Source organism: Lissotriton helveticus, chromosome 8 (genome assembly GCF_964261635.1).
Source record: "Lissotriton helveticus chromosome 8, aLisHel1.1, whole genome shotgun sequence".
NCBI classification, from domain to species: Eukaryota; Metazoa; Chordata; class Amphibia; order Caudata; family Salamandridae; genus Lissotriton; species Lissotriton helveticus.
In genome coordinates, this window is record NC_136069.1 from 1,728,448,430 (window position 1) to 1,728,474,128 (window position 25,699).

The 25,699-nt window shown below is 45.0% G+C and overlaps 1 protein-coding gene across 3 annotated transcripts in view; it reads right to left on the reverse strand.

The window, feature by feature from the left end:
* LOC144773668 (uncharacterized) overlaps window positions 1–25,699 on the reverse strand; it is a 106,165-nt gene that overhangs the window by 37,803 nt on the left and 42,663 nt on the right. The gene's annotated exons all lie outside the window — the stretch shown is intronic.

Sequence of the window (25,699 nt, forward strand, 5' to 3'; positions counted from 1 at the left end):
GGTCCATACTCGTAGTTATCCTGCGTTTACCAGTTACAACCACCTACCTTCCACCACAAAACGAACAGTAGATACAACACATGACAGCAGCTGGATTTCAACGCGATGCAAGCCCCCACATAGACCACACACACATGCTCATACCATTCTCACACACAAAAGCTTACACGTCTGCACATGACCTACATTCAGGACACAGACCTTGACTTCCAAATAAAAAACTATTTAAAATATTTCTTATTCTAAATAATGAGGCATACAAATGTTCCTAGCAAACACAATAGTTATGTCTGAGTGTTCAGATCATGGCGACAACCTCAGAAAAGTCCCCCTCTCTCTAGAAGGCTCGACCACCCTTCTCACTCCCAAACTCAAATGCATCCTACTCAACTGCAGATCGGCCCAGAGACACTCCTCCGACATCGCTCATCTCGTCTCAGCAATGGATCTGGACCTAGCCATTCTGACTGAAACTTGGCTTACTGAAGCCTCTACCCCGATAATGGACATATTAGTCCCCCCCAATTATCACATCATTAGACTGGACAGGCCTGTCAAGACGGGCGGGGGAATTGCATGCATTTTTAGGAGCAACCTCTCCGTTACTAAAGCCGCCTCCCCCTCCCTTAGCTCCTGTGAACTCCTCTGCCTCGATATCACCAGCGAGGGCAAACAAGTTTGTGCTTTACATCTCATCTATCACCCGCCTGGTGACAACTTCATATTCACCCAACAAATCATGGACACGATCACATCCAATGCCGGTCGGCAGATCACCCAAGTCTACCTGGGTGACTTTAACCTCCACTGGAATGATCAGAAAGACACAGAGGTGAATAGTCTCAAAACTTTCCTTAATGCGCTTGACCTCACCCAAATATGCGATAGACCAACACACGACAAAGGCTCGATACTCGATCTCATCATCGCCAAAGAGGACTCTACCCAACTGGAGGCGATCCAACCCTGCGACTGGTCAGATCACCACATTATCACCTTCTTTATTAACGAAAAAGTTAAACCTAACCCGGTTCAACCCACCAAATCCAAAACCTGGAAAAGGGACATGAAGAATCTTAACCCCACTACCCTGCCTCCCCATATCGGCAGTCTCCTCCTTCCCCCTTCAGGTGTCTCGGATGTTCAATTACGGACCGACCACTACCTTGACTCTATGAAATCAATAGTCAATGAAGTCGCTCCATTGCAACTGAAGAGTCTCCAACAAAATTTCTAACCCCTGGTATGATGGCAGACTCAATGACGACAGGCGTACTATGCGAATGGCAGAGCGTACCTGGAGATCTGACCCCTCATCACTGCATCTAAAAACGCTTAAAAACAAGAGAAATGCCTACTTTAGGAAAATAAAGCGCACAAAGTCGGACTTCTTTAGCCGCCAGCTGGACCAAGCAAAAAACAGGCCAAGAAAACTGTTTGAACTAATTAAGACTCAAACAAAGACACAACCCTTACAATCAAACAACGCAACAAGCGACACCCCACACTGTGAAGCCTTCTCTGCTTTCTTTAAGCTAAAGACCGACAACATAAGAAACGACCTCGTCATGGATCTAAGCAGATTCCCCAACCACACCAGAATGTCTAACATTCAACCTAAAAACAAGGCATCCTGGCTGTACTTCGACACCTACTCGGAAGAAGCAATACACAAACTACTCTGCACCTTGAAGCCCTCTAATCACCTCACAGACCCCCTACCTGCTAATGCAGTAAAAGACTTCATCCCCTTGCTCCTCCCTCTTTGGACCAAAATCATCAACAGCTCCCTTCAACAAGGTCTCATCCCAGACTCCCTCAAGGTGGGGCAAGTCACACCTATACTCAAGAAACCCACAGCTGACCCGTCGGACCTGAACAATTACCGGCCCATCACCAATATCCCCACCCTGGCCAAACTGCTGGAGAAATGTGTCCAACTCCAACTAACAAAACACATTGACCAATTTGACCTCCTCAACCCTCACCAATCAGGCTTCCGAGAGAAACATAGCACGGAAACAGCTATGACACACATAATTGATGACACCCTCCAAATCCTTGACCGCAATGAGTCCTGCCTCCTCATCCTTCTTGACCTCTCTTCAGCATTTGACACGGTCAAACATGAGAACTTATTGGAGCTGCTAAGCACTAGAATGGGTTTATCGGGAACTGTTCTCAAATGGTTTTCTTCCTTCCTTCATAACCGGTCGCAGAAGTTCAAGATCGACAATGTGCTATCCACACCTGTGCCTGCAGATCTAGGTGTTCCACAAGGATCTTCCCTCTCCCCCACACTGTTCAACCTCGTCATGGAACCGCTCGCCACCTTGCTCCAAGCATCCAATGTTCAATTCCATATGTACGCCGATGACACACAACTTTACCTAAAGCTACAATCCCCGGAAGATATCAAACTTCTGAATTCCACACTTAGCAACACTCAATCTTGGTTGGCCGATAATCACCTCAAACTAAATGCGCTGAAAACTGAGTTCCTACTCATCTCACCCCCGGCGAAAACTTCCACCACCCAAACTTGGCTCAATAACCTAACAGCACTCAATGTCCAACCTACTATCGTGGACTCAGCGAAATCCCTAGGCATCACCGTCGACGCCAAGCTTAACATGCAACAGCACGTTAGCAAAGCCACAAAAGGGGCTAATTTTCAAATCAACACACTGAGGAAACTTAAACCCTTCCTCCCTGCCAAAGACTTCCAAACTGCTGTACAAGCTTTAGTCATCCCTTGCATAGACTACGGAATTGTGGCCCTCAGCGGACTCCCGCTATCCACAACAGCACCCCTAAGAGCCTCCCTGAACGCTGCCGCGAGACTCATTACTGGCTCAAGAAAACATTCGCATATATCCCCAGACTTAAAATCTCTAAAATGGCTGCCTTTTGAAGCCAGAATACAGCTAAAAATTGCAGTAATGACACACTCGCCCGTGCACCACAAGGCACCCAACTACCTCGCGCAAAAGTTGTCTATATCAGGAGGGTCGAGATCCAATCGTAGTACAAAAAATCTACTCCTGAAACCTCGCAGATTCCGGAAAGAAAAAACATACAAGCGCTCCTTCTCAGGAATGGCACCCAGGATCTGGAATGCGCTCCCTCCGGAAACCAGGCTTATCTCCTCCACTGCACTCTTCAAGAAAGAGGTGAAAACAATCCTTCTGGCCAAGATCTCCTGAACTTTATAGATACTGGATCTGAGACTCTGCATCGCTCTGTATCACTGATCACCTTGTTCTTTGGCACTATACTCCTACTTTATGATGTCACTACTACGCTACTCTCTTACTACCGACCAATATATGTGACACTTTGGTGTATTGTCTCACCCTCCCGATGCCCCCACCCAGTGCTTTCTCTATCCTAAGAAATTGGTATAAGCCATCCACACATCCAAGGCTTTACCTAAACCCTTCTGTAGTGGGAGCAATGACTTGTGACGTCTTATATTACTTGTTTACCTGATTGTATTTTGATATGTTTCTGTACATTATTGTTATCCTACTATGTTAGTGATTACTATGCTGCTCCCATTATCTTGTTCATTCCTGTTGCCCCTACCCCTGTATCTGTGAAGCGCTCTGATATCTGTAAGGATCTTGTTCGCGCTATATAAAACTTTGAATAAATAAATAAATAAATAAATAAATAAATAATGGTGGCTACAGGTCTAGAAAACATCACGCTATGATTCACCACCATATAACTCTTCTCTGCGCGTCAAGGAGTCAGCAAGATGTCTGGGGTTTCAGAGGCAGAGATTATTATTTTTTTTTAACAGCGTTTTACACATTTTTATCAAATCACATGGACAGCAGCAATAACTTTCACTTCCCCCTCCCTCCACTCCCTGTGGGTCAAAGTTCAGCAGCGTCTCTCTATAGGTTTTCAATCAAGCATTGGGCTGGTAGTTTCAAGGACAAGTTCCTTCTCTGCTCCCTTTGTCCACATAATGCAATAAAGGGTGCCTTAGCACAAGGAACTCCACTGTCTTTGATTAGATGACAGTGATTGATTGTTAAGGTCCAAGTACTCGCTCACTGGGTACATAATGCCCTTTCTTTTATGAGCAAGGTAGAACGTGGCTCGGGTTTGGACCTTCCTCACCCCTATTATTAGTAACTGTAGAGATGGCAGAGTATGTTCTCTTAAAATATTTTGGATCAATTTTACTTGTTTTCAATTTTAGTATAAGGGGAGACATGCATCTTATATTATTTGTGGTATAGCTTTTGAATTCTCAAGATAGCGATTTTCGTCATGTTCATATTAACAACAAGGGGATAATTTTTTGCAGCCGACACGCATTTCGCCCACTATTAGCCGGGTTGCCCGGGGCTTTCTCAAGGCTCTTCAAAATATTTAACACATCTTATTTCTTGATCAACTCGAATGAGCGACTCTAAAAACATCTTCAGTTCACTTTTCTGCCGCAAAACATGTGGTTAATGACCCTGAATGCATTGGTCAAAAAATAAGATGTGCTAAATGTTTAAGCGCTTTGAGAAAGCCCCAGGCAACATGGCTAAGAGTGGGCGAACCACGTGTTGGGTGTTAAAGATGACCACCTTGATGCTGATATTATGAACATGATGAAAATCACGATCTTGAGAATTAAAAAGCAATTCCACAAATAAAATAAGATACGTGTCTCTCTGTATACTACAACGCAAAGCTACTAAAATTGATAAATTGACAAAGAATAATTTTAAAATATAGTAGGACGTACTCCGCCATCTCTACAGTCTATAATTAGATGTCTAGGCAGTCACCCCATCACTACAGTTTCCCAGATCTTATGATACCCCACGTTTAAAGTTGAGGCACGTGTGTTTCCATAGTCATGCTATCACAATCTTAGCCGTGAGCAGCAATTACTTTATCAAGGTGCGTTCATTTTTAGGTCGAGCCTAGCGTCAGCGCGCATGCTCTGCCAACTCTGCGAGGCATACTGTATTAGGGTATGCACTAGAAGCCCAGCCCACTCTCCGCCCATATTTATAATTGGCTTGTCCTTCATTAACGCTGGCTTCCGATTCATTATGAGGCTTCTTAATCCCTTCCTGGTACCGCCTTGTCTCCATTTGTAACCGTCCATAAGGACTGGATCTTTTAATGGTGGTGTTACACGGTCTGCTCTTTAAGTTGGTGAGCACTATTTTCTTTAATGAGCTTCCCCTATTGCACCCATGACATTGCAGCACCTTTAATGTATTTATTTACTTTAGAGAGCGGTCCGCTTCAACTATAGCAGCCGTGCTTATTTATTTATTTTACGGCGCAGTCCGCTTTCAAGCAGTCACGCACCTTTAATTACTGAGGAACTTGCTCCTTTTAAAGTTTGGTATTTTATTTTTTATTTTGTAATCAAGTCACGCTATTATACCAGACGCTTTTTCAACAATCTCTCTCTTTGACCCCCCCCCACCCATCTTCGGAACCGGAAGAAGGCATCTGCTCGCTGCTGCTGGTTTCCACGGGATCACATTCGGAGTCGGATTTCACTTACACGAGTAAGTAGAAATGTTTAGGGAGCTGTGGTTCGACCGGAACATTCCAAGATGGTGGACAGTGTTGCTGTTTAATAACTAAGTCTGTGCACAACACTGCACTGTAAACTCGCTTTAGCAGCATGTGGAAGAGTAAAATAGATTATGTAGGTTTGAGAAAACGTAAAAGGAGTCATCGGCATATGCGCTGCTCAGAAGGCATAGTTATTAGCTCCGTGCAAGCCCCACTGCGGTTTTCACAATCGTGAGCACAATTTTGATATGCCCATTACCAGTGTACTGTTATTAATGTGGTCACAACCTATAGGCTGTAATGTACATTCACTAAACACTGAGGTTAATTTGGGTGTGTACGCAGCATCACTGTGTGCCCGCAGTGAACACTTCACCTGTTCAGGGCTTACAATTCTAAATGATGTGCAAGTGAAAAGGGGCGCTTGTTTTATTAGCCAAGTTAAGTGCAACGCATTTGAAAACCAGTACATACAACTTCCCCACCGGTTCTGTCACTGTTTATGCCTTCTACTTCCAAGTCAGAGGTCACTTAGGGCTTAAGGGCCTGTTTTAAGCGTTTCATTTCTTTGCTTCATTGACCAGTTCTTTTACCCAACTCTTTACTTGAGTGTTTACCAACCTTTTTTGATGCGAACGCACCCCGACCGACAGGCTGAGGACTACTGTGTTAGGAGGTTTTGTAATTTCGGACTGCTCGTTCGGAGGTCGTGGCCTAGCTTATTTGGGGCTTGGCTACCTGCAGAGGCTGCCTCTGTAACTCCACTGATGACACGTTTGATAATAAAGGGTGGTGGGTCCTTGGGGTTCAGCTGTAGCTACCTTAGTTTTCTGAAACTCATGTTCTGGGAATGGACGGACTGGTGGCTCACTTGAGTCCATTTAAGAATAAAATCTTGTGGGGGGCGTGGCTTGGCGCCGTGGAAGATGGCGGCGACTCCGTGAGGCTCCGAAGCGGCACCGGGAGACCTTCTTCTGTCAGCGCGCAGTTCCTGCCCTGCGTCCCTGTGTAGCCGTCGGACTAACTTTGGCATGAGGCGGTGATGCTGCATCTTCATTCCTGACGTCGGAGAAGCAAGTAATCACCGTTTTACTTGCGAGGGCGCTCCAGCGTCCACAGACGCCATTCCGCGAGTCCCGTCCTGAAGCGGCCCCTGACGGCGATGTGAGCGGTTCGCCTGCCCAGCACCAGAGCGTGTGCTGCGATATTTATGGAATGCTTCTCCAGCCTTCCTGAGGTACAAGCCTGCTATTCTGCTTAATTGCTACTTCATGCCGGCAGTTCTCTTTGTTTCTCCTCACAGCGCAACCGCCATTTTGTGCGCTCTGGATTATTTCACCTTAAACAGCAGTATGTCTTTTCTGCTTCAACTCCGCCTCCAGGCTTAATCTCTACATGACGCATTCTTGTCTGGTTGCCTGCTACAACGTTTGTTTTTTTTTTTTTGTTTTTTTCTGCCTTAATTATAGCTATTTTTCAGCAGGGGTAGTTGATTACTTATTATCCCTGCCAGCTAATGTCTTACCTCGAGACTCATTTCAACAGTGACATTTCTCTCCCTAAGATTTGAATCTATGCTGCAGCCACTCCTCACATGCCTGCTTCTACTCTTAGCACTGCCATGATGCTACACTTCTCAATGTATATTTTTTGAGTTGGACAATTTTCTTCCTTCATTTACAATTTCATGCTCCCTGTTTCTCAGTGAAGGTTTTACTGTTCAACGCGATGCAAATGGCTGGGTGTTTTCCTCCTCGAATGGTGCATGTTCCCTGTCTGCAGTATTTTCTTCAATGACTCAACTCCTTATTGCCTCCATCGCATGTATTTATCCATTTTACCTCTTTCGTTTCCTCAGGCTTTATTCCTCATAATTGGAGAGGTGGTCTAGTGCTTCTACAAAGTCTGTGGCTAGTGTTCTTGAGCGCTATCACCAAGTGTTTGCCACTCTTCGTTTGGGCTCCTCTACATGGGCAAACAACAACAAATGTCTCGCTTCTCACCGAAGGTACCTGCCAAAGTGGCTTTTGTTAAGAACTCTAAAGTTTTTTCGGCTTTATCCCAACTGGAAGACTCCCTTCCACCCTCAGACTCGGAGTCACTCATGGAAGCGCCTTCTCCCACTTCTTCAGCAAAAGTCACTGCCAAACGGCTCAAAAAACATCCTCCGTCTCCACCTAAATCATCGTCACCTGTATCCATGGAACTTTTATTGGAAGAAATCCGCTCTTTTCGTCCTTTCCTTGAGGAAATTGGGACCCTACGCCCCTTCATGGAGGAAACTAACACCAAACTCCAAGTTCTGACAGAAAATTGGTCTCAAATTGAAACGAGAGTCTCTACGGTAGAACACTCTGTCGCATCTTTTCAAGAATCTCAAGCTAAAGTTACGCACCTGTCCTCACAAGTAGGTGCCCTTCAGAAGCAGGTGGAGGAGTTGGAAAATAGAGGCAGACGTAATAATCTTCGCATTTACGGCCTGGCGGAAAATCTTGAAGGGTCTGACCCGCCTGCCTTTTTCAAGTCCTTCCTTCCCAAATTGCTACATATGCCACAGGATACTTCTCTCAACATTCAACGGGCGCATCGTCTAGGTCGTCTGCCTACTTCCCTCTCCATGTCACAAAAGCCAAGAGGGGTTATTCTTTATTTCCTGGAATACACGGACCTCCTGAAAGTTCTAGCAGCTGCCAAGGCTATTCCCAAATTGTCTTGGCTCGATTCTCCATTGTTCTTTGCCCAGGATTATGCCAAAGCAACTGCTAATCGTAGAAAAGCCTTCCTCAGCATGAGAGAGTCCCTCCGAGTCATGGGTGCCCGATATGGCCTGTATCACCCGTGTCTGTTTAAGGTCACCTACAATAATAAGACCACCACTTACGAGGATCCTGTGCGATTGCAGAGCTTCATCAATGCACACCGTACTTCTACCATGGATACCTCTGGTCCTTCGTCTTCCTCTCCTGGTTGACTTTTCGCATCACATACTTGTTCTCACATTACAGTTCTTTTAATGCTATGTTGTTGTTTGCCTCTTGTTTTTGGCTGATTACCTGGTTCTGCTGGCATAGTTCTTTTTCCTCCTAGGTTCAGTTAACGTGTTTTTCCCTTTTTTTTGGAAATTTCTGATTGCTTGTTTATCCTATTCCTTTTTACTACAGTAATGCTTTTACTTAGTTTCATTTCCCTCTCTTCATTTTTTGCTATTGCTCTTTGTGTTATTGTTCTCAGTTTTAATCCGTCTTTGTTTCTGCAGGAACTCCCCATCGTACGATGTCGTCTCCCTGGTTCCCTGCCGGAAGCCCTCGGTTGTGTTGCCTCTCCCACCTGGCTCCTCCCCCCCCAACCTCTTCTCGTACCTCCCCTTTGTAAGTATGTCGTTTTCATGTCCTATGTACCTTCCTTGTTTTTTATTCCTCCTTATTTCCCCTTTCTTTAACAATGACTACATGTTTTGCTTTATGATGATGATTTTTTTCACCTCCGGTTATATTACATCTTTCCTTTCTTTTTCTATTTACTTCTTACCCCTATCTCAATGCTTCTGTACTCCTCCTCTGCCTCTCACTTACTCCTCATCACTCTTTGATCTCTTCCCTCTCTCTCATTTCTATTTCTACGCATATCTCTCCCATCCTCCACAGCTTCCTGTCTTCTTTTTTCGTCTTTTTCCTCGTTTTTTCATTTTCTTTTACCTTCTTTTTTTCTATTTCTCATTACTTTTTTGAATCATTGCTCAAGAACTATATGGCTTTTATGTATATACTATGTCTCTGAATTTGGTTTCATGGAATGTTAAGGGTATTAACTCCCCAATTAAGCGTCAACGCATTTTATCTCACTTAGCTAAATTGAATATCGACATTGCGTTTCTCCAAGAAACTCACCTTTCGGACCTAGAATCTGACAAACTTAAGAGAGGTTGGGTGGGTGACGTCTTTTTCTCACAGGGTGATGGGAAACGTAATGGTGTTGCCATTTTATGTCGCAGGTCACTTCCTCTAACGGTTATCTCCCAAGAGTCAGATACCAATGGCAGATGGATTCATGTCAGACTATCACTTAGAGGTGTTCCAATCTCTCTCCTTAATGTCTATGGTCCCACAGCCGGTGAACCCCTTTTTTGGGCAGATCTTTCTCCCCGCATCACCCAATTCATGGACGATAACTTCATCCTTGCGGGTGATTGCAATCACCCTTATGATCCTTTTTTGGACAGGAAGTCTGATGCCAATTATATTCCTACGAAATCACACAAATTGTTCACCCAAGCTATCTCACAACATAAGCTTGTGGACTCCTGGCGTTTATGCAACCCAACTTTACAAGAATTCACTTTTTACTCCCCCCACCATCGGTCCCAATCACGGCTCGATTACATTTTTGTTTCCCACGCACTCACTCAAACCCTCCACGCAGCAGAAATCGGCCCGATTTTACTTTCCGATCACGCCCCTGTATTGGTCAGTCTCGAAGTTTTACCCAAAACTGACGGTCCTAAAAGATGGCGTTTCAACAATGCCCTTCTTTTGGATCCCAATTTCTCCGCTTCTTTCTCTGCCTTTTTTGATGAGTTTTTCCTCTTCAATGATACCCCACTCGTTTCGAAACATACCCTCTGGGATACCTTTAAAGCAGCGGCTCGCGATTTTATTATTACTTATGTTGCTAAAAAACGTAAATCTGCCCGCCAATTTACCAAAACCCTTCTTCATGACATTAAAAGATTGGAACACGCCTACTTCACTTCTCATTCCTCAGATAGTCTGACATCTCTGGTTGCTGCCAAGATTAAATTTAATGAACGGTCCACTGAAGATGCTTCTTTGTACTTGCTTAAATCTAGTGCCAAATTTTATGGTGGTAGGAACAAGGCCGGGAAGATTCTTGCTAATTACTTAAAGATCAAACAGAATAAGGTCAATATTGAATCAATCTATGATGATAATGCCCATTTACAACATAAAGATGCTGACATTCTTGCTACTTTCTCACGTTTTTATGAGTCTTTATACACTTCAGATACACCCTCTTCTCCTCAGTCTCTTACTCACTTTTTTTCCACTATTCGAGCTCCCCCTTCCTTCCCTCTTGACCTCTCCTCCTTAGAATCTGAAGCATCACCAACGGAATTATTTGCTGCTCTCCATCGTTTGAAATTGAACAAAGCCCCTGGCCCTGACGGGTTCACTGTTGAGTTCTATCTTCACTTTTCGAAGCTTCTTATTCCAAAACTTCACTCCCTTATATCCTCCTTTACTGACATGGGCACTTCTTCTGGTACTTTTTCTGACGCCCATATTTGTCTAATTCCCAAACCCGGAAAAGACGTCCAATATTGTAAAAATTACAGACCTATTTCATTAGTTAATATAGATTACAAAATTTTTGCTAAATTATTGGCAATCAGACTGGATCATTTGCTTCCTGACCTGCTTGGAGATGAACAATCAGGTTTTGTTAAAGGCCGTTACATTACAGATAATACACGGCTCCTATTCAACATCTTAACGAAATCTTCTCGTCTCCAATCTCCCCTTGCAGCCATAGCATTAGATGCTGAAAAGGCATTCGACAGGGTCGAGTGGCCATACCTTTTTCACACCCTAACTTGGTTTGGATTCGGTCCTAAGTTTATCTCCCTAGTCTCATTGTTATACTCTCATCCCCGAGCTGCAGTTTTCGCTAATGGCCAAATTTCTCCTTATTTTAATCTTGGTAGAGGTGTCCGTCAAGGTTGTCCCCTTTCTCCCTTCCTTTTTAACCTGGCCCTCGAACCCTTTTTATCCAAACTTCGTCAAAACCCTAATATTACTGGTTTCAGTACTACTGAGCTCTCCATAAAACTGGCTGCTTACGCGGACGACATTTTGTTATTTGTTTCAAACCCTACTGTTTCCATCCCTGCTTTTTTAACAGAAGTACAACATTATTCCTCAGTCTCTGGTTATAAACTTAATAATGACAAATGCGAAATTTTACCTTTAACAAAGTTTACTTTTAAACATGATTTCATTGCTTCAAACTTCACCTGGAGCCCTTCCAATATTAAATACCTTGGTTTACATATTACCCCCTCCATTCGTGACACCATCTCCCTTTGTTTAACCAAGTGCATCCAGAAAATAGCTGATCTCACGGCTAGATGGCATCCCCTTTACTTATCCTGGTGGGGTCGCCTTGATACCATCAAGATGATGCTCACCCCTATTATTCTTTATACCTTGTCCAACATTCCTGTTCCTATTCCAGCCAAACTCATCAAAAAAATACATTCGGTTTTATCTTCCTTTCTTTGGCATAAAAACAAACCTAGAATGTCTTTAGCTAGACTTAGTCGTCCCACCTCCGAAGGTGGAGTAAACTTTCCAAATTTCTCTGCTTATCATAAGGCCTTTTTGCTACGTCAATCTTCCTTCTGGTTGCAAGATCCTGAGTCTCCATGTCCTTTATGGACGAAGGTAGAGCGCCTCTTCCTTTCCCCTTTTTCTTTTGCTGAATGCATCTCCTTTTCCCGCAAGCCTGCCTCGCTCCTTACCCCTATTCATAAGTTCACCCTCAAACTCCTCCTTTCTTCTCATCCTCCGGCTCCTACTTGTATTGCTGACTTCCTCTCCACAACTATCTGGAATAATCGATACCTTCTGATCCGAGGTAAACCCATCCTATGGAAGTCTTGGAGATCCAAAGGACTGCTTTGGGTTTTCCAATTATTTTCCCACTCCACTTTTATACCCTTTTCCACTCTCCGTCTCACCTTTCACTTACCCCTCTCCTGTCTTCCCCAGTATCTTCTCCTCAAGGCATCAGTTATGGACGTGTATGTTACACTTCCTGCCTCTCCTCCTCCTACACCTACTCCAGACCCTGTCGCACACCTTCACTCCACTTTACTTACCCTTCCAAAGGCTTCTGTTCTTTATAAACAGCTCCATGTACACACTATTCCCAGACTTAAAAGCAAAGTTGAGGAGCAGTGGGAGACTGACTTTTCCCTCTCCTGGCCGATCCCCCTTTGGGATAGGCTCTGGTTAAAGATTCGTAAATCCTCCAGGGCTGCTTCCTTGGTCCAATCCCTATTCTTCATTTATAACCGATTATTACACACTCCTTCCACCCTTCACAAACGTTTTCCCGACACACCCGATACTTGTTGGTCATGTGCTTCCCCACACGCCACCCTATTTCACATGTTGTTCCTTTGCAAGAATGTTCATGCCTTCTGGTTGCAAGTTTGGGGTCAAATCAATGTCATTTTTTCCACTAATATTCCCTTTTCGAATGCTCATGTTTTTTTAGGTAGCCTATCCCCTTGTTGGGATCATACTGACCTTAGTGTTCGAATTGTTGACTTATTATTAGCAGTTGCTTTTCAACAGATCACAATCAATTGGAAGTCTACATCCAGTATTACTTTTAAAGCTTGGTGGTATAATGTCTGCCATAACCATAGACTCGATACTGCTTTTGTTTTTCCTCCGCAGCTGGCTACTAAGCGTGCTGAATTATGGCTTCCTATTACATTGTTTTTAGATAAGTGTGCACTAAATTCCTTTCGCCCTCGACCTGCGCAGCAGGAGGTCTCTAAACCTCCGTGATGCCCTTCACGTTACTTTTTGTTTAACCATTCTATGTTACTGCATTGCCGTATTTGCATTTTATTATATTCTTTATTTACTATATCCTTCATTTTTGTGCATTCCTTATTATGATTCACTTCTCTATTTTGTTATTGTAATGATTCTATTGCATTGAATTGTTCTTCTTATTTATTGTATCATCATTGTACATTTTTATTTCCCCTCCCCCCCCATTCCCTCCTTATTATTTCTCCATCATTGCTTCCTTATTAGTATTGTTCCAGATTTGTATTATTAACATGTTATTCTTTAATAAACTTGATTTTGAACTTTAAAAAAAAGAATAAAATCTTGTGAATGGCAGGTCTCCCCTTAAGCTAAGCTCCCTTGAGGAGGCCACTTTTTAGACACCAACTGCCTTGCTCTGATTGCACTCAATGCGTAGGGGTGCTCGTGCTATCATTTGGAGCAGCTTTGGTCACGCCTGTGCAGTATCCTGGTAAATATGACCGCAATTGGTATTTTGCTTCGAGGCTTATAGATTTTGTTGTCGGGCTGCAGAAACTAGGCTGTCTCCCCTGCTTTGCTTGTGCTTTACGAACAAAACACAGTTTTTCCCACATTTGCAATAACTTTAAAATTCTACACACCATTCTATCTCCTTCCGACACAAGCATTGTTTAGGCCCGAGCTGCTACTCAATACAAAAAAAAAAAGAAAAAAAAAACAGGTTTTGAAAAATTGTCTTGTAGAATTTAAAATCATTAAAATAATCAACTCCGAAATAAAGATAACCTGTATACTTTTTAAATCAGTTTTTGGGGAATTATTGGCTATGCAAATATTTATATGCACATTTTTATTAACTTAGTCTAAACCTGATTAAATAAAAAAAAAACTCATTGTGTGCACCAGATACACATTTTTTTTTGTATCCCAGACTTAGTGACTCATTTCTCAAATTAATAACTGGCTGAAGCACTGCATTTTATAATTTTTTTACTTATCGGTTCGTCCAGTAGGGTAAACCTTTAACTACAGACATACAGGGGCAAAAGTGTCACGTCTTGGGTTCCATTTATTTGCTGTCTAGGAGCAGGCTTAAGACTCAGTACGCGTGGAGCGGTCTTTGTGCTGTTTGAACACACATCACACTGAGTACAGAATGCCCAAAGGTCTCTGTTTGCAGTGCACCCGAGGCTCATTCATTTGCAGAATATAAGATACGTGTCTCAGATGGAGTCTGAATATAGCAGGACATCCAGTTGCGGCAGGTGGTTTGTGTGCAGTATGTCGCAGTCTCTCCCAGTGCGTGTGCAGCAGGCTTACTGTTTACGGCACTGCAAGCATACTGAAAGTCAGCAGCCTGCTCCCGTTCTCTCTCCGCCCTGCCCCTTCAAAAGCCCAAGAGTGGTTTCATGTCCGGTCTCTTCTTTCTCCTTCCCCGCACATTGGCTCTTGGAAAAACAAGCATTTGCAAAGCAATAGGTCTTACAAATGCGAGATATTGACCTCATTGCATTGTAAATGACAATGCCATTTACAAAACACCTACAATAATAAAAGGCATTGTCACTTACGATACTAACAGGTCAAAGTTTCTAAAATGCGAGACCTATCGCGTTGCAAATGCTTGTCCTGTACTTTCTTCCAGTGCGCTGGTCTCGTTTCTTAAACTGTCCATTGGGGGTTTACAGGGATAGAAGTCCCAGTGAGCCTTTGATGGCTGCCAGCGCCTCCAAAGACACTGCCTGAGTAGGACACAAGCACCAGATATGAACAGGACCCGCATTTTCTCCAACAGGCGTCCACACATTGCTGTAGCATTTACTCGGTGTATCTGTGCTACGGTGCAAGAACATCATTTTAAGTCGAGCCTCTCTGTGCAGGAAAGACTTGTTAAAACGTGTTGCGTATTTATCTTTATTCGTCGAGTTTCACTCCATTGCTTCAGATTTTTGGGTCACAATATACTTCAAAAAGATTTTTTAAATCTTGGAGACAGCACCCTGTGCACTCTCTGGACTCTTGACACTTTTTCCCAAATTCTGTCAGTTCTCCTGTTGCAGCTTGTGTGTGAGGCGGTAGGCCGCACGATCCGCAGTGGCTGATATCCAAATCTCATTGATTCGTCTAGCTAGTATGTCTTTTTAGTCTTCGAATAGGTTATGTTCCCGTTTTCCAACAGATCTCCTAACATTTTGCAGTGCTCATCCAACCATGCCTTGCGGAGGTGCCTATCCGGGCCGGAGAGAATTCTACATGGTTTTCTGTGGCAGGGTATGGTGACAGAAAGGATGTCAGGGGGTACCATGTTGCTATGGAGTCATATATCCAACATGTACCGTTATGTGGCTGGTGTTTACCCTTTTTTTGGGGCAAGATGAGTGTGGGAGTGTCCTTGAAACATCCCTGTATTCTATTCTTCCTCCAATTGCAGTTCTGATTCATCAGAGCTTATTTTCCATCCCAATGACCTCCAGTAACCTCGTAGACTTGCCATTAAGTTTGTAATGGAGGTCACTGGGTGTGTAATATATAAAAGCACATCGCAGGAACTATGCATAAAATCCCGCTGTCTGCTGTTGAACTCTATTTTCCCGTTCCTCGCGTGTGAGCAAAGAAGTTGCACCAGCGGTTCTATAGCTACTGCAAAGAGCAGCGGGACATACGTGCTCCTGACATAATGCTGTCGATTGCTATGTCGGCCAAGGGTGAACGGTCGGGAGCCCCTGCCATCTGGAGCCAGTCCTCCCCATCACCATTGTAAGCCTTCCTTACCCTCTTTAGGAAGTCCCACGTGGCCGTCAAATGCCGTCTCCGCATCTAGTGCTTATGTTGTCAACAGTTCGGCAGTGTCCGATACAGCCAGAGCCGTCTTTGCGTACAGCTTGTGTATCTATGTTGATTCGTGGATATTGCAAGTGAACAGCGGAGCAATAAGTAGTGCATGGGCTGGACACTCGTCCTTACGAGTTCCCCAGATCCAAGATGGCTTCACTGTATAATGGTATGTTTGATAACAAACATCTCATCTTAATAAACCTGCACTGATTCCAATGTCCGATTCATTAAAAATTGCGCACAGTGGACACCTTAGAGGCCCCCCCGAAATCCTACCAACCCTTCGTGAGTTCTCCGACTGGTCTAAGCGAGCCTGCTACCAACAGACAGAGTTTGGACCCCATAGGGTGAGCGCCTCCGGGATCAGAGGTCGAGAACAAGGACTGCTCAGGGCTCAGCGCGGTCAGAAGAGCCCTCTGTGGCGGGAAGCTTCACACGCCCGTCACCTTTGAAATGCGACCCCAGCCTCTCCGGTTAGAAAGAGCAGGACCCCCTTCCTGTCCTTACCCCTTTGGAAGAAAGACAGGTGGGAAAACAAAGCTAGAATAGGAGGCGTGCCCCCTCAGCCAACTCCACCCCACAGGTGCTGGAGGCGAGGTGAAGCCTGCCATCTTGAAGACGGCAGGACTTCCCCCAATCAGGGCGAGGTCTACATCTCCCTCCCCAAGGCGGTGGGCATTACAGAGGGTGATCCACACACACACAATTGTATTGCATTGACTTTTCTACTTGCCTTTTTCCTCCCTTAGGAAATCGATTATGTGTAATTGCGCACAACAGTAGACATTACTTTTATTGTAATTTTCACGTATTGCGAAAAGTATTTTTTCCTGTACCTTAAGTTTTTGATCTAATATTTTAATAAAAAGAAGTACTATTTTTCTAATTTGGTCTCAACTTCATTCATTGTGTGTGTGCCTAGTGGCGCGCCCACGTGGGCCCGGCAGCTGTGGTTCACACCCGTCCTCGAATGGTCTGTAGTCCCTCATGCAAACCTCCCCAATAGGATGGGACCCTCTCGCTCCGCCCCAGGGCACCGGCATCCCAATACCAGGCAGCCCGACCAGGCGATCTGGCTCTTGAGGTTCTAGATTTCGGTTATCTTAATTTGCCTTCTAAATGTATGTCCATGCCCAAGGAGGATTGCCGTCCAATGATGTGAGCCTGATATGAGAGACCGTGGGGAAAAAACCTTCACTACTGCCTGCCAAACACATTGATCCACTAAAGCCAACAGTGCAGGGCATTGTATGTTACCTGCTGCCCTTGCAATGCTTGGGCCTGTCTTACACTTCCATTCACTTACATTTAGCTGCAGTTGCGGCATCCTAACAAAACAGGGAACACTCTTCACTAACCAGAGTCCAAGTTATCAAAGCGTTTATGGAGGGACTTAAGAGGATTATCCCTCGCAAGAAACCCCACACTCCCATCCTGAAACCTCAATGTAGTCCTCACTAAGCTTTTGGTGTCCCCTTTTGAGCCCCTCAATTCAACACTCTCCAATTTGTGTCTTGGAAAGTAATATTCCTGGTTGCAGACACTTCCCGGAGGTGTGTGAGCAAGATCCAAGCGCTCATACTGGAAGATTGGGGCCGATTCGGTAAATTTGGGCAAGGTGGGGGTAGATGGGGCAAGGTACATTGGAGTGGGGAGTGTGGTATATTGCAGTAGATTGACCGTGGTGGATTAGAGTTGGGTAGGCTGTGGTAAATTGGAGTTGGGTGGCCTGGGGTAGGGTTGGTGAGGCAGATTGAGGTGGAGTAGATTTGGGTAAATTGGAGTTGAGTCTATTGGATATGGTAAATTGAGGTGGACTAGAGTGGTGTAGATTGGAGTAGTTGCAGTGGGGTAGAGGGGTGTGAGAAGTTGGCCTGGTATATGCGGTCCACCAATTGAAGTGGGCACCTTGCACCAGTCCTTTTTTATGATTAGGTTAAAGCTAACTTTTATAGAAAGCTATCCTAGTGGTAGCTGGGGAGAGCAGCCTTCAGGCTGAGTCTTGAAGGAATGTAAAGCAGCTTGTTTTACCAGAATGCAACCTTATAGTATTGGTTAAAGGAAAGGAGAACCGCACAGTAGTTATAAAAATATGTATTTATTAAAATAACACCATCTACTACGACACAGTATCTCCTACACAGAGATAATCATAAAGCACACAATACTTAAGTACAGAAATTATAGTAAATATCACTTCTACACAAAGAGACGCAGGTGGGAGACCAAACCATATATCAAGAAAGTGGTATACGAACCATGACTCGAGACAGAACGATGTCAAGAGGAGAATTGCTGAGACCCCAAGGAACCACCCACGGTGAGTAAGCAGGGACCCCACGAAGGACGGGTGCAGTGTGGGAACAAGACTGCGTGCTCCATACAAGTCTATGTGCAAGTTGCGGTTGGAATTGTAAAGTTTTTGGATCTTTCCCACTGGATTTCAAAGAAACCCCTTGGAGGACAGAAGGTTGGTGAGTCACCCCTAAGGAAAAGGTTGGACAGATTCAGGGGTCCCTCCCAGGGGAGGGTCTGGCCAGTGGGGATATTACTCCCATGTCCTTTGTCCAGTTTCGCGCCAGAGCAGGAGCCAACGGCTCCCAGAACTGGCTTGAGCTGGACAATGCACAGTGACCCCAAATGTGCCCCTTATGCAGACTTTCTGGCGCTGGCAAGCACACCCACCCAGCGCCAATACACAAAATCCTGACTGAGAGGTGGTCACACCTCCCTGTGACAGGATGCCTATTGTACGAGCTTGGTTCAGCAGCAGGAGGGCAGAAATGTCTCTGGTCGGCAGCAACCATTTTGTGCTGCCGGGAGCTAGAAGGCTGGTACCGGGAATACCAGGGACCCCACGAAGGACACTTCTGAGGGGTGGAATCATATATGATTCCAAGATGTTGGATCCCAAACACGACAGGGTTTGTTGCAGCTGTTTTAGAGCTGGTCATCAAGCGGTCTCGTAATGCTCCTCTAAATTAGTATATGGCTGCTACACTGAACCTGGGAGAATGGACACCATAGGCTGCGGGGGGTCCTGCTCATGCAGTGGCACACTCTCACTTAGAACCCAGCACCCTGCCGTCAGGATTGTCAAGGTCTGCTATAGGGATGACTTATAGGTTTTAAGTGCAGTGACCCTTAGATATAGTCAATCAATCAATCAGAACATTTGTATAGCGCACTACTCACCCGGAGGGTCTCAAGGCGCTGGGGGGGGGGGGGGGGAGGGGGGGACCGCTACTGCTCGAACAGCCAGGTCTTGAGCTGCTTCCTGAAGGCGAGGTGGTCCTGGGTCAGGCGGAGGCGGATATAGTAAACCTATATCTTTAGTAAGAGGTGCAGGCACCAGCTTACACAGGCTGCAATGGTAGGCACGTAGTTCCATTTTTCATTGTCTCTCATGGGTGGAAAAATACATGCTTCAGCCCCCGAGAGGCTTCTGGGGTACCTATACCCTGGGTACATGGGTACCATATGGTAGGGACTGATCAGGGTACCCCAGTATCCAATCTGGCGTGTACCCAAGTACATGTCGTAAAAGTTCAGGGAAAAAGCAGTTTGACTGGGGTGCCCGATTAGCAGGATCCCAGTCAGACTAGTCAAAAACAGCATTGCTAAAGGAGTAATGTCAGGGTTATATCATACTCTAACTAATCATCTATACTCACAACCACTTCTTAAAACTCTTTACGGGAAATGGCAAGAACGCTTACATATCTCTGACGAAAACACATGGCCCGACATTCTGGAAGCCTTGGACAAGGGCACCCGTGAAGCACATATACTTTGTGAATGTCCTTCTATACAAGATTCCTGGACACAAATAGGAGACCTAATAAGTGAAACTATACCTCTTAAGCTTCCTCTTACAGCCTCCACTATTTTATTGCATGCTCTTGGAAGTTCAACATATGTCACACGTCCTAAGCGCAGACTCTTACATACTGCACTCTCCGCAGCCAGAATTTGCATTCTAAGGATGTGGCAATCACCTGACCTCCATCTAAGGAGGACTGGATGGCTGCACTGACCCAGACAGCATCACAGGAGCATATAATATACAAATTACAAGACCAAGCACAAATATTTTAACAAGTATGGACTCCTTTTCTCAGAGGTCCTTAAATAATTCCCTCTCATTGTTTTCTTCCCTGCCCATTTCCTTTTTTACTCCTCAAGTCCCATTTCTATCTTCCTTTTCTTTCCGGGTAAGGAGGTCTCACTACTGTCTTTTTTTTCTCTATTCATTCTTCCATTTCCTTATTCACTTTATTGCTCATCTACTCTCTCAAATATTTATTCACTTATTTATTTATCCGTTTATTTACCCATTATTCATCTACTTAACTTATTTCGATTTTTTATACCTTTCATGAACTTCCATCACTCATATGTATACATATATCATTCTTCATAATATATACACAACATATTTTACAATTTCTAAATTATATTTACCCACCCCATTATTTAATTTGTCTAACTTTTTCCCATGATTCTATCTAGCCTTAGTTAGATTTCCTAACATACAATGTCCACTATTCCCCTTTTCTCTTCTTTAAACTTTGTCTTTTATTTCATTTCTCCTATTTCCTCCCCTTTCCTTGATTAAATGCACATTTTTTCTTCTTCATATTGTTAGACATAAAACGACAAATATGAACATTGCCTGCGCCATCTTGCTTAGCAAGAGCCTCTGCATGCACGTAAGCGGCAACCATTTTAGACATCACGGCCATTTCGTACTCTGCTGGTCACCTATATTTCACCCTGACCTCGCTATCATCCCCCAACGCTCAGACTAAACCGGACTGATGTGCTGGGGGCTGTAAAACCTTATCATCATGACAAGGCCCCGGTGCCACTTCCCGCCCCAAACTGGTTAGTCCTTTCATCTCCGTGCACGGACAAGTCCTTTTGATAACCTCCCTCACCGCACCTGGCTACTCAATCCGGTCCCAGGCACTAGCCGACCCTTGCGGACATGGTTTATTACCCACAAACGGCAGGACTTGTTCCGCTGAACAAAGGGACCTGATTTAATCAATGGCACAAACCCATAGATCTGACCGATCCCACGTGTTTTTAGATCCTGTTGGAATGTCTAGCTGCGAGATAGCGATTATCTGTTAGATCTGGGTGGGGGACGATTGCTGTTGGGTTTGTGTGGGAATCTGCCGGGGGCGGGGATTCCAAGGATTTGTAACCATGCTAATAAACTTATGCAACATAACAAAGAACTGTATAACAAGCCGAGCCACGGAGATGTAGTTAGAGCACCTCCCTGAGATATCCCGGTGTCTGACTCGATGGGTTCTCCTCAGGAGTAATAAACCTTTTTCTTGCCTTCCAGTTGCCAGCGCCTGCCTCTTTATTTTAAGAAAGAACTAGAAGTGAATTAAAGGTGTTTTGCACCGAGCAGCATTGGTGGGCTTAGGAGAGTTGCTGCTTTTCACAATTGGTGTCCCAACGCGGGGCCCTTCAGCGACACGTGGGTCCGGTAAGAGAGGTCCTAACGACAGAGTGAACATCTAAACGATTGGAGTGTACCCGCCCGAAAAAGACCCTCGTCTAGCTGCCGATCAACTGAACTTCACCAGTTCCGAACGGACCTCTCGAGTGACCTACGGTCCTGACTGGGACCTCACAGGAGTGCCGCAGTAAATTGGAGTAAGAGGAAGATCGGGCACTGGAAGGGGAAGGCGAAGAACTGTCCATATGGTCCGGGTAAGGTCGTGAAAAACAACGGTTATTGATTGATTTGGAATTGTTTGATCGAATACTAGTATTCCTCTTTGAAGTTATTTGAGACATTCCCTGCTTGCAAACAGAGAATAGGAATATACTCTCTCTTTGCAGACAGCGAAGGACAGGTAGTGCAGACTTTTGTCTAAACTTATTTGAGATATTCATGTTGACCGATAAATACGTCATGCCCGTTATGTAGATTGTTTTGTAATTGTTTTGGACCGGACTGTTTTTTAGAGGTCAGTCATCAGGCACCACCGTAAGGCACCCCTCACAAGGACATGTACGTAAAATATGGATTAGCCACCGTAGCTTATAGCAAACTATGGCATAAAGGCACTAGGAAGGACCGGGTAAATCAGTGGACACTGACTGAATCTTTCGACCCTGCTAAAATGGAAGCGCTAGAAATAGCTCTCCACAAAAAGAAAACTGTGCCAGCCATGCTTGACAGTTTTGGTTTGTGGCAGAAAGAAGCAGCTCAACGAAAGAAAAGAGACGAAGCTAGATTAGATAAAGAAATGCGAAAATCAGCTTACCAAGCCTGTAAAAAGTTAGAAGAAGAGATAAAAGAAAGAGAAACCGATAGAAAGGAACAAGAGTCAAAGATTTCAGGTCAATACCCTGTTAGAACGCCCTCGACTCTTTACCCAGAGTTACCGGCGAAACAAAGAATAGACGATGATTTGTTATTAGGTCCACCGATCATATACATGCCACCTCCTTATGCCCCATTTCTCATCCTGTAGTACAACGCCAGGAATCCCAAAGCATAGCTGGAGATAGCACCATTGCCTCTGTCTCCACTTCCTCTGCACGGACAGAGTCTCTTGTGCCAAATGCCTCATCAAAAGATACGATAGTAGGAGTAGAATCAAAAGAGAAAGGTCTGCCTAGGGTCCCACGATTGAGTAAAAATGAACGAGCAGGCATCGAAAAAATAGTTAAAACCCTCATAGATAGGAAGGAGACAGAAGAGTACATAACCGACATATGCAACTCCTATGTCGAGAACCACAAACAACACTTTATTGTACGTCTCTGTTACAACACTCTCACTGCTTACGAAGAGAAGTACAAAGATGTAGGGCCCGAACGACTAATGGCTCTTTATAGGAAAGTAGATACGGGAGATGAGAATGACTGATGTGGCAGAACTCTTCTCGTACACACTAGAGGTATTCCGCCAGCTCATAGAACACGGACGGGTAGTTAAGGATAAGACATCTAAACAGCAAGGCCCCCCGATAGAAAAACCAGATAACATGATGCCGATAAAGGAAGCTGCCCCTTATTGGGCCCCCCCCCCTAGAGGACAAGGTACTAATGACGATATAAACCATCAGGACGCTAAAGGAAGGGTGGTTTACAATTGGGTATATCAGCCATGGGACAGACAGGACATTTTGACGTTCCGTAAATCTTTACCGGATTTACGAAAGAATCCCACCGACTTTTACAGCAAACTAGGTACCGCTCTGGGATCAGCCATCATGACACTCGCCGACATGGATTTATTCTTTGGCAAAACGTCTAGTGCAACAATGCAGTCTGCCTGCAACACAACCCAGGGAAAGGGACAGTAGTACCACGGGGAGGGTTTGGAGTCCCCGACCACCCCTTTGAAGTCCTTCAAATGGATTACATCCAACTAGAGCGGTGCCATGGTCTAAAATATGTTCTAGTGATCGTGTGCGCCTTTAGCAAATGGATGGAGGCATACCCCAACTGCGACAATACCGCCTTAGCCACTGCAAAGGTATTATTGAAAGAATTCTTCCCTCGATTGTAGAATTTTATGGAGCAACAACGGCCCCCACTTCGTAGCAGAAGTGATACAAACATACTAAAGGGGTGGAGGTTAAAACAAAAGTTGCATGCCGTCTTCCACCCCAATGAGCCGGCCTGGTAGAAAGACAATGCCACACTGAAGCTGAAACTAGCCAAAATAGTAGCCACAACTGGGCTGAAATGGCCCGATGCCCTCCCTTTGGCATTGCTATCAATGAGCTCCAACCAAACACCGACTGACCCAGTAGGAGGTGGTCTTCGGCAGGCCTCTGAACATTTGGGCAGCACCAAAACCAACCTCCATTAATAATGTCCCGGACATATTAATGTCCGATAATTTGTATAAACTGACGAACGAACTAACACTTATCCACCAACAGGTGCAGCAAGCCGTACCAGACGTATCCAGGGGCCCGGGACATGATATCAGGCCTGGAGATTTCGTGCTGACAAATAATTTCCAGAGGATGAAGAGTCTGGAACCCAGGTTGACGGGTCCCTGGCAAGTCTTGATCACCACACAAACTGCCCTTTGAGTGGGAGGAAAACGAAACTGGCTGCACGCTCATAACTGTAAGAAAATCTCCCAAACACTGACAACCTGCGAAGAAGTGGAAGTGCAAGAAGAACTGCTGAAAAAAGATCGACCAGCCCAGAGTTGCTACCCGCAAATAGAGACTTGAACTGGTAGTTTCCAGACCCCACAGTACCATCCAAGAAGGGGTACAACTTGAGATCGACGAAAGGAGGGTGCTCCGACGACCAGGCCACTAACGGAGACAAAGTCTCAGATCGGTAGCTAAATCTACAAATGCTACCAGGAAAAGCGCTAGACAAAAGTATGTGGTCCTGCCAGTCATTGAGCCCCTTGAAGATGATGGAAGAAAACGGACGCCTGAAGAATAACAGCAAAGACTTCAAAACCGCCTAATTGCACAGCATAAATACAATCGCACTTGTAGCAGCATCTCTCACCTGTCTCTTGCTAATGGTCACAGTCTGGATCATTGAAGAGAGTGCTCCGGCATACAGAACAATGTCACCCACCATGCAACCCACCACCAAGAAAGAACACTACCTGGTGTCACGGTCATCACGTCTCCGAGAACGACGCAAAGAATTCTGGAATAATTCTTTCGTACAGCTACTGCACCAGCACAATCTTGCCGCAAATGCCACCAACTGTTGGATCTGTGGCCTGCTACCACATGCCTCTGAACATTCCATTCCCTTCATCCCTTCACCCTTTTCCGTTCATGGATCCTGCCTCGCCTCGTTGATGCTCCTACAAGAGGGCTACAAAGACAATGCCACATCCGATGGGACAATCAAACAATTCTACAACGAGTTCTGGCTGAACACAACAGGAAGAACAGCTCCCTTTTGCCCTCACACCTCACTGCCACCTTCCCAATGAACATCCCCTCCAAAGAACGAGTAGAAATGCAAGTTTTCAACAACCCAGCCAGACCTACCTTTTCCTATCTGAAGAAAAGAACTGCTGCAGCTCTGACTGTGGCCCTATCTGTGGTGAATGTCTCTGGTCTTGTATGCATTGAGGGCCACGGGACTAAGATTGTGGGTCACAGCATTTGTCATATCACATGGAATCTGAACACTGCTGACCCCCCTACATTTGTTGCATCACTCAACATTTACTTTATCTGTGGTACCAAAGAATACGCCTGGCTCCCAAAAGGCTGGGGGGGGGCAAGTGCTTCATCGCCTTTGTTCTACCTCCAACCTACACAGCGCCTGCAGAGTACCATCAAGAAAGGCGTTCCAAAGACACAGACCAAGCGGACTCTGCCGCATCACAATTCCTTGATGCAGCAAAAGGGCTTGTGCCGCTATGGGGTCCGATGGCAACTAGCCGAGCTATCAGACATTTGTCTCAAGCAGTGGAAACAGCCTTGAATGTCACAGCTGGCATCCTCACCAACAACACTACTGAGCTCCAGGCGGTCCGCCTGGTGGCTTTACACAACCGCATGGTACTGGAAGTAGTACTAGCGGACCCTGGAGGAGCATGCCGCATCATCAGTGACAGTTGCTGCATTTACATTCCTGATAATTCACCTTCGGTTTACAAAGCAATCGAACATCTCCACAGACTGGCGTCAGAAATCCATCAAGGATCAGAGACTTGGACACTTGGAAGCTGGTTTTGGGGCATTTTG